Source organism: Oryctolagus cuniculus, chromosome 2 (genome assembly GCF_051225735.1).
Source record: "Oryctolagus cuniculus isolate XC-2025 breed Fujian yellow rabbit chromosome 2, ASM5122573v1, whole genome shotgun sequence".
NCBI lineage: Eukaryota > Metazoa > Chordata > Mammalia > Lagomorpha > Leporidae > Oryctolagus > Oryctolagus cuniculus.
The window spans coordinates 8,788,919-8,803,080 of record NC_142868.1 but is presented as its reverse complement, the minus strand read 5'-3'; the positions used below and the strand labels follow the sequence as shown (position 1 = coordinate 8,803,080).

The window sequence follows — 14,162 nt, the reverse complement described above, 5'->3', positions numbered from 1 at the left end:
TGGCCCAAGTCATTAAGCGCCTGCACCCACGTGGGAAGACCCTGAGGAAGCTTCTGCTCCTGGCTTCAGATCAGAGCAGCTCCAGCTATTGCAGCCAACTGGGGACTGAACCAGCAGATGGAAGACCTCTCTCTCTGCCTCTCCTTCTCTCTGTGTAACTCTTTCAAATAAATAAATAAATCTTAAAAAAAAAGAATGCATAAGCTGATTGATTTCATAGGCTCACAACTGGAGAGAAATGTGTCTCAGAATGAACTGTATCTTGAGTCTCATTCGTATTTCGTATCTAAATAATATCACATTTAGATAAAGCTTTTGACTTAGACTTTACAGTTGATATTGAAATGAGACTGTTGGGGCTACTGGGTAGAATTAATGTGGTTTGCATGTGAGAATGACATGAATTTTGGGGAATCAGGGCTGAATGCTATGGCCTGAATATACCCTCCCAAAATTCATATATTGAAATTCTAGGCTCCCAAGGTGATGGTATTAGGAGGTGGTACCTTTGAGAGTTGATACTGAGTCATGGGGAAAGAACTCTTACAAATGGGATTAATAACCTTATAAAAGAGGCCCAGGAGAGACCCTTGGTCCCTTCTACTGTGTGAGGACACAGTAAGAAGGTGTCATCAAAGAGGCCCACAACAGACATTGAAACTACCAGAACCTTTTTCTTGGTCTTTTTAGTCTCTAACTGTGAGAATGAATTTCTGTTGTTTATAGTTACCCAATCTAGGTATTTTGGTATAGCAGCCTGAACAAATTAGACATTGGCATAGTGTACATTATAACAAGTCATGTGATCCACATCAGATTGCCTGGGTTTGATTCCTGGCTCTGGTTCCTGACTCCAACTTCCTGCCAAAGCTGACCCTGGGAGGCAGCAGTGATGGTGCAAGTAACTGTACTCCTACCACCCACACAGGACACTCGGACAGTATCCCCAGCTCCTGACTCTGGTGCCAGCCCAGTGCTGGCTGATGCAGATTCGTGAGGAGTGAAACCAGCAGACAGGAGGGCTCTCTCGCTTGCTCTTTGCCTGTCTCTCCCTCTCTCCCTCTCTGCTTCTCTCAAAAAGACAAAAAATTTTAAAAAGGTAATTGTGGTTGTGGCCTTGTTTTTGTTGTTAAGAAAGACATCTTGGGGCCAGCATTGTGGTATAGCAGGTAAAGCCACCACCTGTGACACCAACATCCCATATAGGCACTGGTTCAAGTCCTGGGTACTCTACTTCAGATCCAGCTTCTACTAATGGCCTGGGAAAAGCAGTGGAGGACAGCCCAAGTGCCTGCGCCCCTGCACTCATGTGGGAGACCAACAAGAAGCTCCTGGCTCCAGGCTTCAGCCTGACCCAGCCCCAGCCACTGAGGCCATCTGGGTAGTAAACTAACAGATAGAAGATCTCTCTTTCTGTCTCCTCCTCTCTCTCTGTAACTCTTGACTTTCAAATAAATAAATCTTAAAAAAAAAAAAAAAAGACATTTTGCCATAGTCTGTGGACATATGGTTAGCAAGTTTTCATTATCAGAAAGCTGAAGCATCAGCTTTGTCCTTGACCAACCGTATGACCTTTGCTAACCTTCTGAGGCATCTAGCCTCTGTTTCTCTGATCTCTCAAACATGCATAACAAGCTTTGTATTACAAGGTTGCTGGTGACCTCCTGTGGAATACTGAATGTGAAAGGCTGTGAAACTTGCTGTGTTGTGTGTGCGTATGAATGAGATTCTTCTCATTTCTGCCTCCATCAGAGTGAACAGCACGACTTAATGTTTAAAAGAAGAGAAGAAATATCCCCTGCCTCCCTAGGGGTAAAAACACTGTCACATCATATGCAGGAGGTCCAAGCCTTGTACCCTTCAAAATCAGGGGACACCAATAAGCTGCATCCTAGGAAGGTCAACACAGAAGTAAGTAGACCAGATGTATTTAGCCAAATTGTCACCTCTAGGAGCTGTCACGCCGCTCTGGCTTTGTGGAAAGCATCTAGGTAAAAGGTAGCTATAATACAAAAACACTGTGGCCTTCACCAAACAATGGTGGGTGAGGGTATGGCAAGCCAAAGGCAAAGCATGGGTTCTAGAGACACATAAAAGTACACACATCTGGCCCCTGCTTAAATGTCACCTCCCATGGTTCTTCTTTCTTAACCATGCTGTTTACAATAATTCACCCTTACTGGTAAATTTCTAGCTTTCTTTCTCATTTTCTTTGTATAAGAGGTAATAATTATGCAGATCTTGTAGTATGGAGTAGGAATTAAATGCGTGATACAGCTAAATGTTTGGAACAGCAAGCTGTATATAGTATTCAATAAATATTGGCTAGTATTGTTGAATTACTATTTCATTCTAGCATTAATAAAATTCTGAGAGTGTTTTCTTGGTTATCTATTTACATAGTTGCTATCTGACTAGATTTTTAACCTCTATAAGAAAAGGCTTAGGTTACATCTTCACTAATCACTTAATACATATCAAATAGTTGGATGAATGAGTGATTCAATGAATGAAGAAAGCAGAGGGCAACCACCCTACTCAATAGACTGCTTGTCTCCTGTATCCCAAGAGTAGGATACAGTATCACTGGGATGCAGTTACTTATCAGAATTTTAGGCATGAAGAAATAGTGACATTGATAAAACTGAGTGATTTGTCCACACAAGAATTGGGATAAGCAGAAGATTAACACTGAACCAAAAGCTGACTCCACGCCAAACAGCAGGTGCTCATTGATGTACCCAGCCTTCTGGTCATTCATTCCACAAATATGCATTAAGTTCCTGCTCTGAGCCATCTATTGGGCTCCCCAGCCCTGACCTCTAATCCTGAATCGCATCCCACTATATTGCAATATCAGTAAATCCATAAGAAAGCAAGACTTGAAGCAGACCTCACAGTGAGGAAACCGCATGCAACCGACCCCCACTGGCAGGCCCAAGGCCCTGGGTCTTTCCTCCCTCTGACACTTGATTTCCTCTTGGATAACTATCATAGCCAGAAAGAAATTATCCTCAAGGCCAGGATATCTGGGTCCAAGCGCAGCTTGCAGCTTTGTTTGTTCCGGTGAGGGTGTGATAATCGCCACCACAACCAAGATTTGCTGTCCATGACTTACCATTCATTTCCTAATCAGTCATCACATTCTGATCTAGTTTAATGCTGACCCATCGTATTCCATGCCACATTCCACAGCAGAAGCTGCTGCTTTTATTGTGGGAAAGCAATCAGCTCTCTGCAGACCACATGGGAACTAAGGATTTTCTCCCTTGTTACATAGCAGTTACCATTTTGTTCAAAGCTTGTTTCCCTCCTCTTCTGTGCTCTATCCCTCCACGGTGCCAAGAAGACCTCAGTTACTTGAAGACTGAAGTAGCTCAATATCTAAGCTACTATCCAGCTTGGTGCACTGCCCTTTTTCCCTCACCCACCTTAAAATCACTCCCCATCACCACCACCACACACACAGCACAAGGCAAGCATGTACATGAACATGTGACCTTAGACAGTTCACATCTTTCTAAGCTTCCATTTCATCAACTGTAAAAGGAGGGCTCAATTATCCCTTTCTATCCAAAACTGCACAATTCCAACTTCTCCATAGAGTTGGAATTATAAAATGTCCACTACAGGCTCCCCATTTTTCAATCATTTTAGTGCCATTGATGTAGGCAAGGGGTGTACTAATTTTCACTCCAGACTCTTATCTTGCACAAAAACAAGCATTCTAAGTGCTGACATGCATAATGTGTACAAAGTGATAACAAATTTTATTCAAAAGCTGAAGAAGTGAACACACCTATACACGTGAATATGGGTTGCCCCACATGGAGAAATACCCTTCATGAATGGGCAGTGGGCCAGAACATCACCTAAAAGGAGGAGGGGCGGGGAAGGAAGGAGAGGGCCCCTGAACAGTTCCTCCAGCCAGGTCTACAGTGGAAGAGAGAGGAAGAAAGACAGAGAAAGAGCTTCTCCCAGTTGTTGGCCTCCTTTATGAGGTGGGGAGTGGAAGCCACCTGGTGAATTAAATGGAGCCTCTACAAGTTTCATGTGGAGCTCAATATCCACATTTTCATGACATCCCCCGACAGGTCCGATGAAGCAGATGCATCCCTGGAAAGAGGAAGTTTTGGTTGATAAGTAGAAGGATAGAATCACATGGGGGCTTGTGGCTTCCAGCTCAGCAGAACTAACTAGCTGCCTGACTATCCCGCTTAACCATTGGCATCATTTTTGTCACTTTTCCATGCCACTATCTTATTAATGACTCAACTATTTTTCTTTACATTGACTTTTTTAAAACTTAAATACATATATTTAAAAGATACTTTTTTTTTTTTGGACAGGCAGAGTGGACAGTGAGAGAGAGAGACAGAGACAGAGAGAAAGGTCTCCCTTTACCGTTGGTTCACCTTCCAATGGCTGCTGCGGCCAGCGCACCACGCTGATCTGAAGCCAGGAGCCAGGTGCTTCTCCTGGTCTCCCATGTGGGTGCAGGGCCCAAGAACTTGGGCCATCCTCCACTGCACTCCTGGGCCACAGCAAAGAGCTGGAGTGGAAGAGGGGCAACCGGGACAGAATCCAGTGCCCCGACCGGGACTAGAACCCTGGGGTGCTGGCGCTGCAGGTGGAGGATTAGCCCTATTGAGCTGCAGCACCAGCCAAAGATACTTTTCTCAAGGGGCTCACTTGGTTAATCCTCTGCCTGTGGTGCCAGCATCCCATATGGGTGCCGGGTTCTAGTCCTGGTTGCTCCTCTTCCAGTCTAGCTCTCTGCTGTGGCCCGGGAGGGCAGTGGAGGATGGCTCAAGTGCTTGGGCCCCTGCACCCACATGGGAGACCAGGAAGAAGTGTCTGGCTCCTGGCTTCGGATCGGCACAGCGCCAGCCGTAGCGGCCATTTGAGGAGTGAACCAATGGAAAAGGAAGACCTTTTTCTCTCTCTCTCTCTCTCTCTCTCTAACTCTACCTGTCAAATAAATTTAAAAAATAAATAAATAAAATACACTTTCCTCACCACCATAAACAGAAAACAGTAATTATTTGCCATAAAAATAATCACCCCTAGAGGAAAATAAAACAGCATCAAGTAATTCTGGGTGGCAACGCAGGCCTGCCCAAGGATGCAGGTGGCTGTGGGTCCCTCTGTTGAAATGGTGGCATAGCAAGAGTTAAGACATGCTGACGTCCTACTAGCATCAAAGGAGACCTTACTCAGAATTGAAAGGGGCCACAGTCTGGCAAGGGGCATCACTGTTATTTAATAAAGAACCTGGTGCCACCCAAGATCATCCCCAAGAAATGCCTTTATTATGGTTCTTGAGTCTGTCTTGTAATTAGTTTATCCAATGCCCCAAATTGCCACTGCTGACTTTTTTCCATCATCTTCACCTGCAGGCATTACCAGGAAGATAGGATGAAAAAAAAACAGCAATACCCAGAAACACACAAACTCACAGCACAAAATGCTTCAAACCAGTTTCTTTGATCAGCATAGTGCCTTCCCAGGCACTTCCCCAAGTCTGCATCTCTAGGAATCTCTGACCTTGAGCTGTTCCTGTGTTGCTGCCTTTTCCATCAGAACTGCTACACTTATAGAACAATGGTCAGCTTCCACTGAGCATTTGGGGAGTTCTTGAAACAGCTTTTCTTTCTTACATTTCTCTCTTCGTAGGCACAATGTGGAGTGGGGAGCAGGTGCTATGCCCTTGTAAGAAAGCAGGTCTAAAGACTGGTTGGTGGAAAGAAACTGCCTTTTGATTATTTAGTGTGGTGTAGGGAGGAAATGTTTAGATGTTTCAGCCTTGAATGCAATCTGGCTTCCAACTTCAATTCTATCATTTTCTAGCAACATGAAGCTGTGCAAGTTGTTCAGTCCCTTGAAGCTTAGCAAAATGGCTCTAGCGACACACACTTCGCCATGGTGTTGTGAGGACAGAAGGAGTTACAGCAGGCACAGTGCCAGGTGCATAGATAAACACTCAGCCAATGCTATGCCTCTTCCTCTTTTGCCTTTTTTCTACTTTGGCAGGTCCAAAATCCACTCTTTTTGTTTGGTCGGTTGGTTGTTTGTTTTGCCTTCCAAATTTTGAGTCTCATCTGCAAAATGGAAAACTAAGCTGTGAATTTCCATAATTTGAGTTTTGTTTTCTGTGACTTGATGATGGCAAGTGATGTATGGGAACTGAGTGGAATGACAAGGAGGGACAGAGAGAAGAGGGAAGAAGGACTTTACATCAGCAAACTCAATAATCAGCTCCTTTTGAAAAATCATTAGCAGCCTGCTGGAGGCTTCAAGTCCCCTAAAGATCTTTGAGATGAGAGAGTAAAAATGTGAATCTAGAAAATGTGGTGTATTTTGTACATAGGTTTAAATTAGAGGATTCTTTGTTGGTTTTGCATATAAAGTTGGGAAGATAAAACTGCAAAGAAAAACAGTAAAACACCTCCCCCTGCTGCTTGGATGGTGAATAGCAGCATAGATACAGAAAATTTCCCAAGAGTGTTAAAAAAAATCATACCCAAATGACCCAAATGTTTGCAAAACATTCATAATGTACAGGTATTTGAATTTTGTGGCATGCACTTTTACATCTGAAGCTATCTTCAAAGGTAGTAAAAATAATCACAGAATATTATTACAATGATTAAGCTCTTCACTGAGCATTTTATTGTTTATTTCTTTATGGGAGCAGGAAATATATCAACTTGATGCTAAAATAATATGAAATTACAAATTAAAAAGTCTTATTTCTGTCCTCCTTACCTGTTTTTGTTTTCTGTAAATACAAGCCAATGAGACTACGTAATCCCCTTTTCTCCCTCTTACATGAGTTAGCTACTCAGTACTGTTCTAAATATCACTACAACATACCTTAGATCTTTCCATTCCAAGAAAGAACACACACCTTTGTTCTTTCTTCACTGAATGTACTAAATGAGGAAAGATTTGAGAAACCATTGTGTTTTGCAAACTGTAAATTATTTAAACATACAAATAATCTCCTTTGGTCCACATTACCCACAAACACTGCCCACTGACCCACTGCAATCATCTTATCTATGCCTTTATTTTTTCCTGGTGTTCCTGCTGAGTAGAATCTCTCAGCTTGGCATCCATCATGCTCTACAGCAGAGGAGAGCTTTATCAAACTTTAGAGGCTGCTGTTCAGAATTAAACATGCTTATGCAAGTCTCGGGGTGAAAGAAAAGCTTTTTGCTTCCACTGAAATGTTCTCCTAAAGAGCAAAATGGAAGATAGACGCCACTGCCTTTTTTGTTGGTTGGATAAGACAGCCATTGGCACCTCTTGAAAACAACAGGTCTGCCAACTTTTGATGGAAGCCAGGTTTGGCTGATTGTATTTGAGAGAGTTAGAAAACTGTCTTCCAATGCAGACAGCAAGCCAGCAAGACCATCAAGGGCAAAGAAAAATCCAATTATCCATAGCAAACACCGACTGTACAATTAAATTACACCAGTCTGGAAAACGTTTGATCTTCTGTGACAGACTTTTCCAAAAAATTCACTCTGAATCAGTCTGGGTCATTCACTGGCAACCAGCCAACCAGTTCTCTTCTAGCACCTGCATTCTCCAATGCATCTATGGCATATTTGCCTTTGCCCCCACACATCCCCTGACCCATCCCAGAGGTCACCAGCAGCTAGAGGAGAGAGCTTGAATAGCTTGAATGCACACAGGATTTTTACCAGAAAGAAACTGCCTGAGGGCAGTTTCTGGCCACAGAAGTCCACTCTGCACAGTCCAGGTATGGAAGTCAGAAGTGTCAAGGACCACCATTGTGGTACAGTGGATTAAGTTGCCACCTCTGATGCCAGCATCCCTTATAAGCACCAATTCTATCCTTAGGTGCTCCACTTCCAATACAGCTACATGCTAATGAGCCTGAGGAAGCAGAAGATGTCCAAGTACCTGGGTCCCTGCATCCTCATGGGACATGTGGATGGAGTTCCAGGCTCCTGGCTTCTGCCTGCCCAACCCTGGTGGTTGTAGCCATATGGGGAGTGAACCGGTGGATAAAAGATTCCTTCTCTTTCTCTCTCCCTCTCTCTCTTTCTCTCTCCATCTCTTTCTTTCTCTCTCCCCTCTCTCTCTCTCTCTCTCTCTCTGAAATTCTGCCTTTCAAATAAGAAAAATAAATCTTTATTTTAAAAAAAAGTACCAAGGAATTAAGGTTCCCAAGACCAAGCCTCAGGCAATGAGTGATGGATAAACACCCTGCTCCCTGGTTTGCTGGTTGCTGAAGCAACGCTCAAGACTGGGTACCCAGGCTCCCAGAGGGAGGCCAGTGCTGTTGGATCCCCAGTGCTCACTATAGGAACCCGTTCCTTAGTATGCTGCTGACAGCTTTTCTCCCCTCCCCGTTCTCTAAGCATCTTCCTTGGTTCCCTTCCTAGGAAGGCCTTGGTCCAATTAAGAGACAGAAGCGACACAGCAAGTTAAATAGGAGAAGTTTAATGCCAAGAATCATTACCTATAACAAAAAGTAACTTTATAAGGAAACTCTACAAAGCACCTTAGGGCTCAGAAAAAGACAAATTTGAGAAGGATTCAGACTTCCCGGGGAAACGTGCGGTCCTCTCCTCTGAGGAGCAGAGAAGTCAGCTGCTTTGTCCAGGTTAGAAGATTGCTGAGAACTAGAATTCTAGAACTGCTGAGAACACTGGGTCCTGCCAAAGGAGCGGCCACTCAGTGTGGGGCCCTTCAAGCCAAGTGCAGCTGTGACGTAGGGCAGCAGCCTGCAAAGGGAGGCTGGCCGGAGAGCCAGCGAGCCGTGCTCGGGGTCAATGGTGAGCAGGGAGTCCTGGCACCACAAGGGCACGAGCCCTTCGGAGCTCACAAGCCGTTCTGGGTGCTCTGCGGCCGGTGGCGAGGAGGCTGCCCAGAGGTTATCACAGGGCCGAGGCCGCGCAGTTACAGAAGGAGCCGGTGGCCAGAGCACTCCTGTTCCTCGCTCCCCACCTGTACCGCTGAGCCCGGTTCTGCAGGGAAACCGCGGGGACCCTGCTGCAGCTACAACGGCCTCCAGCGCCCTCTACTGAGAACGCTGAGAGAAGACACGCCGTGCTCTAAGGGACTCCCTTATCACAGAGCATGCGTTGAAGAATTCAGTCGGGGCCGAAAGGGTTCGGTAACAAATACACCTCCCAAATATACCTTGTGCGCTCAAACTCGGGTCCGCTTTGGAAAGCACGCAGATCAAAACGGTGCCCCTCAGACCTGACGGAGGGGCTCCAGTGGTCCCACGTTCGCATCGATGTTAGTAAATCAGGCCACCCACAGTGTATCTGATACGGGATTAAGTGCTCAAAAAGAGTCCTCTCTCTTCTTCCTTTTTCTAGCCAAATTCCTTCTTTCTTTCGGTAAATAAGAGTCGAAGAAGGCAGGTGCTCTGAGTTATTCTGTTTAAGTTATTTTGACCTTGAATGTAGCCTAGGTCCCGGAGGGGTTGGGAGAGGGTATGCTATTACATGAACACTTAGCCCTAGAAAGGGACTGTCTGAAGCATTGGAAGCAAAGGGGCAACTAGTGCTCCTTCTGCAGAGAAAAGCTCAAAGGGAGAAGTTCTCCAGTAATATATGAGAATTCCTGTTGTCACATAATAAGCTTTAAAGGGGAATAAACGCTGTGGCAGTAGGTACCATTTATCGAGAGTTTGTTACTGGACAAAAGGGATTCATTGCCTTGGGTGTCACCAATTAATCAGCCTCAAGTGTTTGTTGCACAGAGGAAAGCTTCATACATGTGACAGTGAAGGTAGAGTCCCCTAAAACAGCGTTTCCCTGAGAAGCAGTTTGCCAGGGCTTTTATAGTCAGAGTTAGGGCAGTGTCCAACAAGTAGCATGTGAAGGATGGGGAAGACCCATTCTGCTCATACCTGCAAACATACATCTTCATATGTTGTATGTCTGGAAATGACAGCAAAGTCTTCCCTTAGGTGGAGAATTTGGAATTACAACGAGGAGAGTTCAGCTTCAGTCATAAGGATCTAACTCAAGCTGGTTTTTTGCAGCTTCGACTGCTCCTTCTCTGTGGTGGTCTGGCTGCCTCTGATGGCAATGTCACTCTCTGAGCATCCTTTGAAAAACAAGCTCAAAACAGTGTGGATTCTCTGCCCTTGCTCCAGGACCTCTCCCTCCCCTTTTTGCCTAAATCCCACACTACTGGATACAAGTCCAGTACGTGCCAGGAATTCAGAGTCACAATTTCTCTTACTCTTCACAGTTCTTTGAGGTATGACAGTCCCCTGCCATCTGCAGGAATGTGTTCCAAGACCCCCAGTGGAAACTACAGATAGGACCAAATCCTAGACACACTTTTCCTTTCTGAGTACATAGCTATGATAAAGTTTAATTTATAAATCAAGCACATGAAGGGATTAACAATAACTAATGATAAAATAGGGCAATGATAACAGTATGCTATAATAAACTTCTTTAAAATTTATGAATTGTTTCTTAATTTTTACAAAGATCTATTTTAAGTTTGCTTTATACTTGTAAGATTAACCCTACACTAAGTAAAGAGTTCAACAAATAGTATGAAAAAAAACTCTTCCTTAAGTCAAGACAAGGGCTGTAAACAACCATCAAGCCTCCAAGTGTCAATGTAACTCCTATAGATTACCCTTTAGTTACTCCATTAGTTACCACTGATAAGTCAACACCCTACTTTCAACAATGGACAGCTCAGCTACACACACAAAAAAAATCAACAAAGAAACAACAGAGCTAATCTACACTAATGACCAAATAGGTCTAATTGATATCTACAGAACCTTTCATCCCACAGTTGCAGAATACACATTCTTTTCATCAATGCATGAAACTTTCCCTACAATAGACCATATGCTAGGCCATAAAACAAGTCTCAGCAAATTAAAAAAAAAAAAAAACTGAAATCATACCATGTATCTTTTCTGATCACAATGGAGTGAAGCTATAAATGAACAACTAAGAAACTCTAGAGCTGGCACTGTGGGGTAGCAGGTAAAGCTGCATGTGGCCTGAAATGCCAGCATCCCATATGGGCACCCGCTTCGTGTCCTCACTGCTCCATTTCTAATCCAGCTCCCCGATAATGACCTGGGAAAACCAGCGCAAGATGGCTCAAGTGCTTGGGCCCCTGCCAACAATGTGGGAAACCAAGAAGCTCCTGGCTTCAGCCTGGCCCACCCCTGGCCATTGTGGCCATCTGGGGAATGAACTAGAAGATGAAGATTCCTCTCTCTCTCTCTCTCTCTCTCTCTCTCTCTTTCTCTCTGTCTCTACCTCTGAATTTCAAGTAACTATATCAATCTAAAAAAAAAAAAAGAAGAAGAAAAAGAAAAAAAGATAGAAAATATTCAAACACATGGAAACTTAACAATATATTCCTGAATGAAAAGTGGGTCATAGAAGAAATCAAAAGGGAAATAAAAAAATCAACATATCAAAATTTATGATATGGCAAAAGTAATGTTAAGAGGAAAGTTTATAGCAATAATTGCTTATATCAATAAATTGGAAAGACATCAAATAAATGATCTAATGATGTATCTCAAGGATCTAGAAAAACAAGAACAAACCAAATCCAAAATTAATAGGAGGAAAGAAATAATTAAAATTAGAAAGGAAATAAACAAAATTGAAACCAAACCAAAGATACAAAAGATCAGTGAAATGAATGAAGAGCTGGTATTTTGAAAAAATATACAAAAGTGATACACCATTGGCACAAATAACCAATAAAAAGTGAAGACCCAAATTAATAAATCAGAAATGAAAAAGGAGATGTTACAACAGATACCACAGAAACAAAAAGAATCATCAGGAACAAGCAGCTATATGCCAACAAATTAGAAAATCTAGAAGAAATGGATATATTTCTGGACATATACAATTTACCAAAATTGAGTATGAAGACAAAAAAGAACCTAAGAAGACCAATAATCAAGACAGAGATTGACCTGAAGTACGCTTCCATTTTTATCCTCTCATTCCAGCCAGGAGGCAAACATCTACTTTTGTTACCAGTTTGCTTATTAATAATCCAAAGTATTAATAACCTGTGTGGGCTCTTGCCTCATATTCAGAGAAGAATTCTGAATACTAGCACAAATAAACCAGACAGCATAAGTTTTAAGGATTTTATTCAGTGAGAGAAATGCATAGGAGAGTGAGGGCTCTAACTAAAAGAGAAAGGGAAATCTGGATTCAAACCGAGCACCTGGAGCCAGCCATGTGAAGGAGTATGCAGTCCAGGAAGCATGGAGCAAGTGGCCTGAAGGCCATGTACCAAGAAGGCTCAGGGCAGCAAGGGTCTGCAATGGCAAAAAGAGCAAAAAAAAAAAAGAAAAAAAAAATGCTGGGCCTACTGTGTTTCAGGCCTTTAATCCACTTCCAAAGGGGAGTGGTTAATTAGCGTGATTGGCAGGTGGGTGTACAGGTGTGGCTAGGTAGGGGGGATGAGATCACACAGGGGCAAGGTGAAGGTGTGATCTTTCAGCTTACAAATCTGATCCATTTTATTCTATATGCCTGCCTACAACACTTTGAGATCTCTTTTGACCCCTGAGCTTACAGAAGAATGCCTCATCTTCTCTGCACTACCATAAGCCCTTCTTACAGTTTAGATTATAGAGAAGTTAGCCTAAGTGAGTTGTAAAACGTGCCAGGCTCTCTACCATGACTCCCATCTCAGAACTCCTCTCCTAATGTGCTCCAATATGCATTAAATTCTTTTCCAGAGTATCACAGGGTCTTTGGGTCTATTTAGTGAGTCACCAGGGCCCTTCTGTTATCTTTTTTTTTTTTTTTTTTTTGACAGGCAGAGTGGACAGTGAGAGAGACAGAGAGAAAGGGCTTCCTTTTGCCGTTGGTTCACCCTCCAATGGTCGCCGCGGCCAGCGTGCTGCCGCCGGCATACCGTGCTGATCCGATGGCAGGAGCCAGGTGCTTCTCCTGGTCTCCCATGGGGTGCAGGGCCCAAGCACTTGGGCCATCCTCCACTGCACTCCCTGGCCACAGCAGAGAGCTGGCCTGGAAGAGGGGCAACCGGGACAGAATCCGGCGCCCCGACAGGGACTAGAACACAGTGTGCTGGCGCCGCAGGCGGAGGATTAGCCTAGTGAGCTGCGGCGCCAGCCCTGTTATCTCTTTGACTACAGTTGAGGCCTTTAATCCTGGTGGAAGACAGTTTTTATCAGGTGACCATTGCCTCCATTGTTTTAATTTTGCCCAGAGGTTTCCAGGCAAGAATCTAGGCCAAATAAACTCAGATGCTATTGAATACTTCTTGAGATGCCTCCCAACCTAACCCCCATCCCTAAGGCTGGTTTGACTGACACTTCCAGTATTGACCTTTGGTTTTAGGGCCTAAGGTTTTTGTCTCTTTGCAGGGCCTCCAGTTTTTCTCTCCACCCTGCTGCTTCATGGGCTCTTACAGGAGCTTCCTTGTATGTCTTGCCTTTTATTCTGCCTCCTATCAGATTCTCCTCCTCAGGAATCTCTGGAGGGGTGCCCACCTGCTCTGGTGGATGCCCTCTCCCATTACACCCAACATAATGGTGAACAATCCCCAGTGGACTTCTTGTCCCTGGCATAATGGTCCCTAGCCCACAGGCACCCTTGAGACCCATATCGCAGCTGAACCTGTTTCAGAGGCAGTCCCAAGTAGCTGACTGCTGACTAGGCATCCTTGGCCTCAGATGTTTCTTCTTTGGGTAAAAAGAAAAGTAGACTCAAATTCAATTAGAATCTAAAAAGAAGTCTTTGGTAAATAACAATCTCATGCATGACAATTTGGTTCATTTGTAACTGGACATTGGGTTTAAAGAAATTTGCCTTTGAAACCCGGTCATTTACAACAAGATGGAGGAATTTGGAAAACATCATGCTGAGTGAATTAAGCCAGTCCCAAAGGGACAAATATCATATGTTCTCCCTGATTGGCGACAACTAACTGAGCACCAAAGGGGAAACTTGTTGAAGTGAAATGGACACTATGAGAAACAGTGACTTGAACAGCTCTTGTCCTGACGGTTGACATACAATGTAATACTTTATCCATTTTAGTAGTTTTTTTTGTTCTAGTACCATTGGTTGAACTCTGTAATTAACACACAATTGTTCTTAGGTGTTTAAATTTTAACTGAAAAG

The 14,162-nt window shown here is 43.7% G+C and overlaps 1 long non-coding RNA gene across 1 annotated transcript in view; it reads right to left on the bottom strand.

Annotated features, from left to right (window-relative positions):
* Positions 1-3,985: 3,985 nt before the first annotated feature.
* LOC138848774 (uncharacterized) overlaps positions 3,986-14,162 on the bottom strand; it is a 33,241-nt gene continuing 23,064 nt past the window's right edge. Inside the window, exon 4 of the long non-coding RNA XR_011386838.2 lies at positions 3,986-4,116. This is a non-coding gene — a long non-coding RNA (uncharacterized LOC138848774). The remainder of the gene's footprint in view (positions 4,117-14,162) is intronic.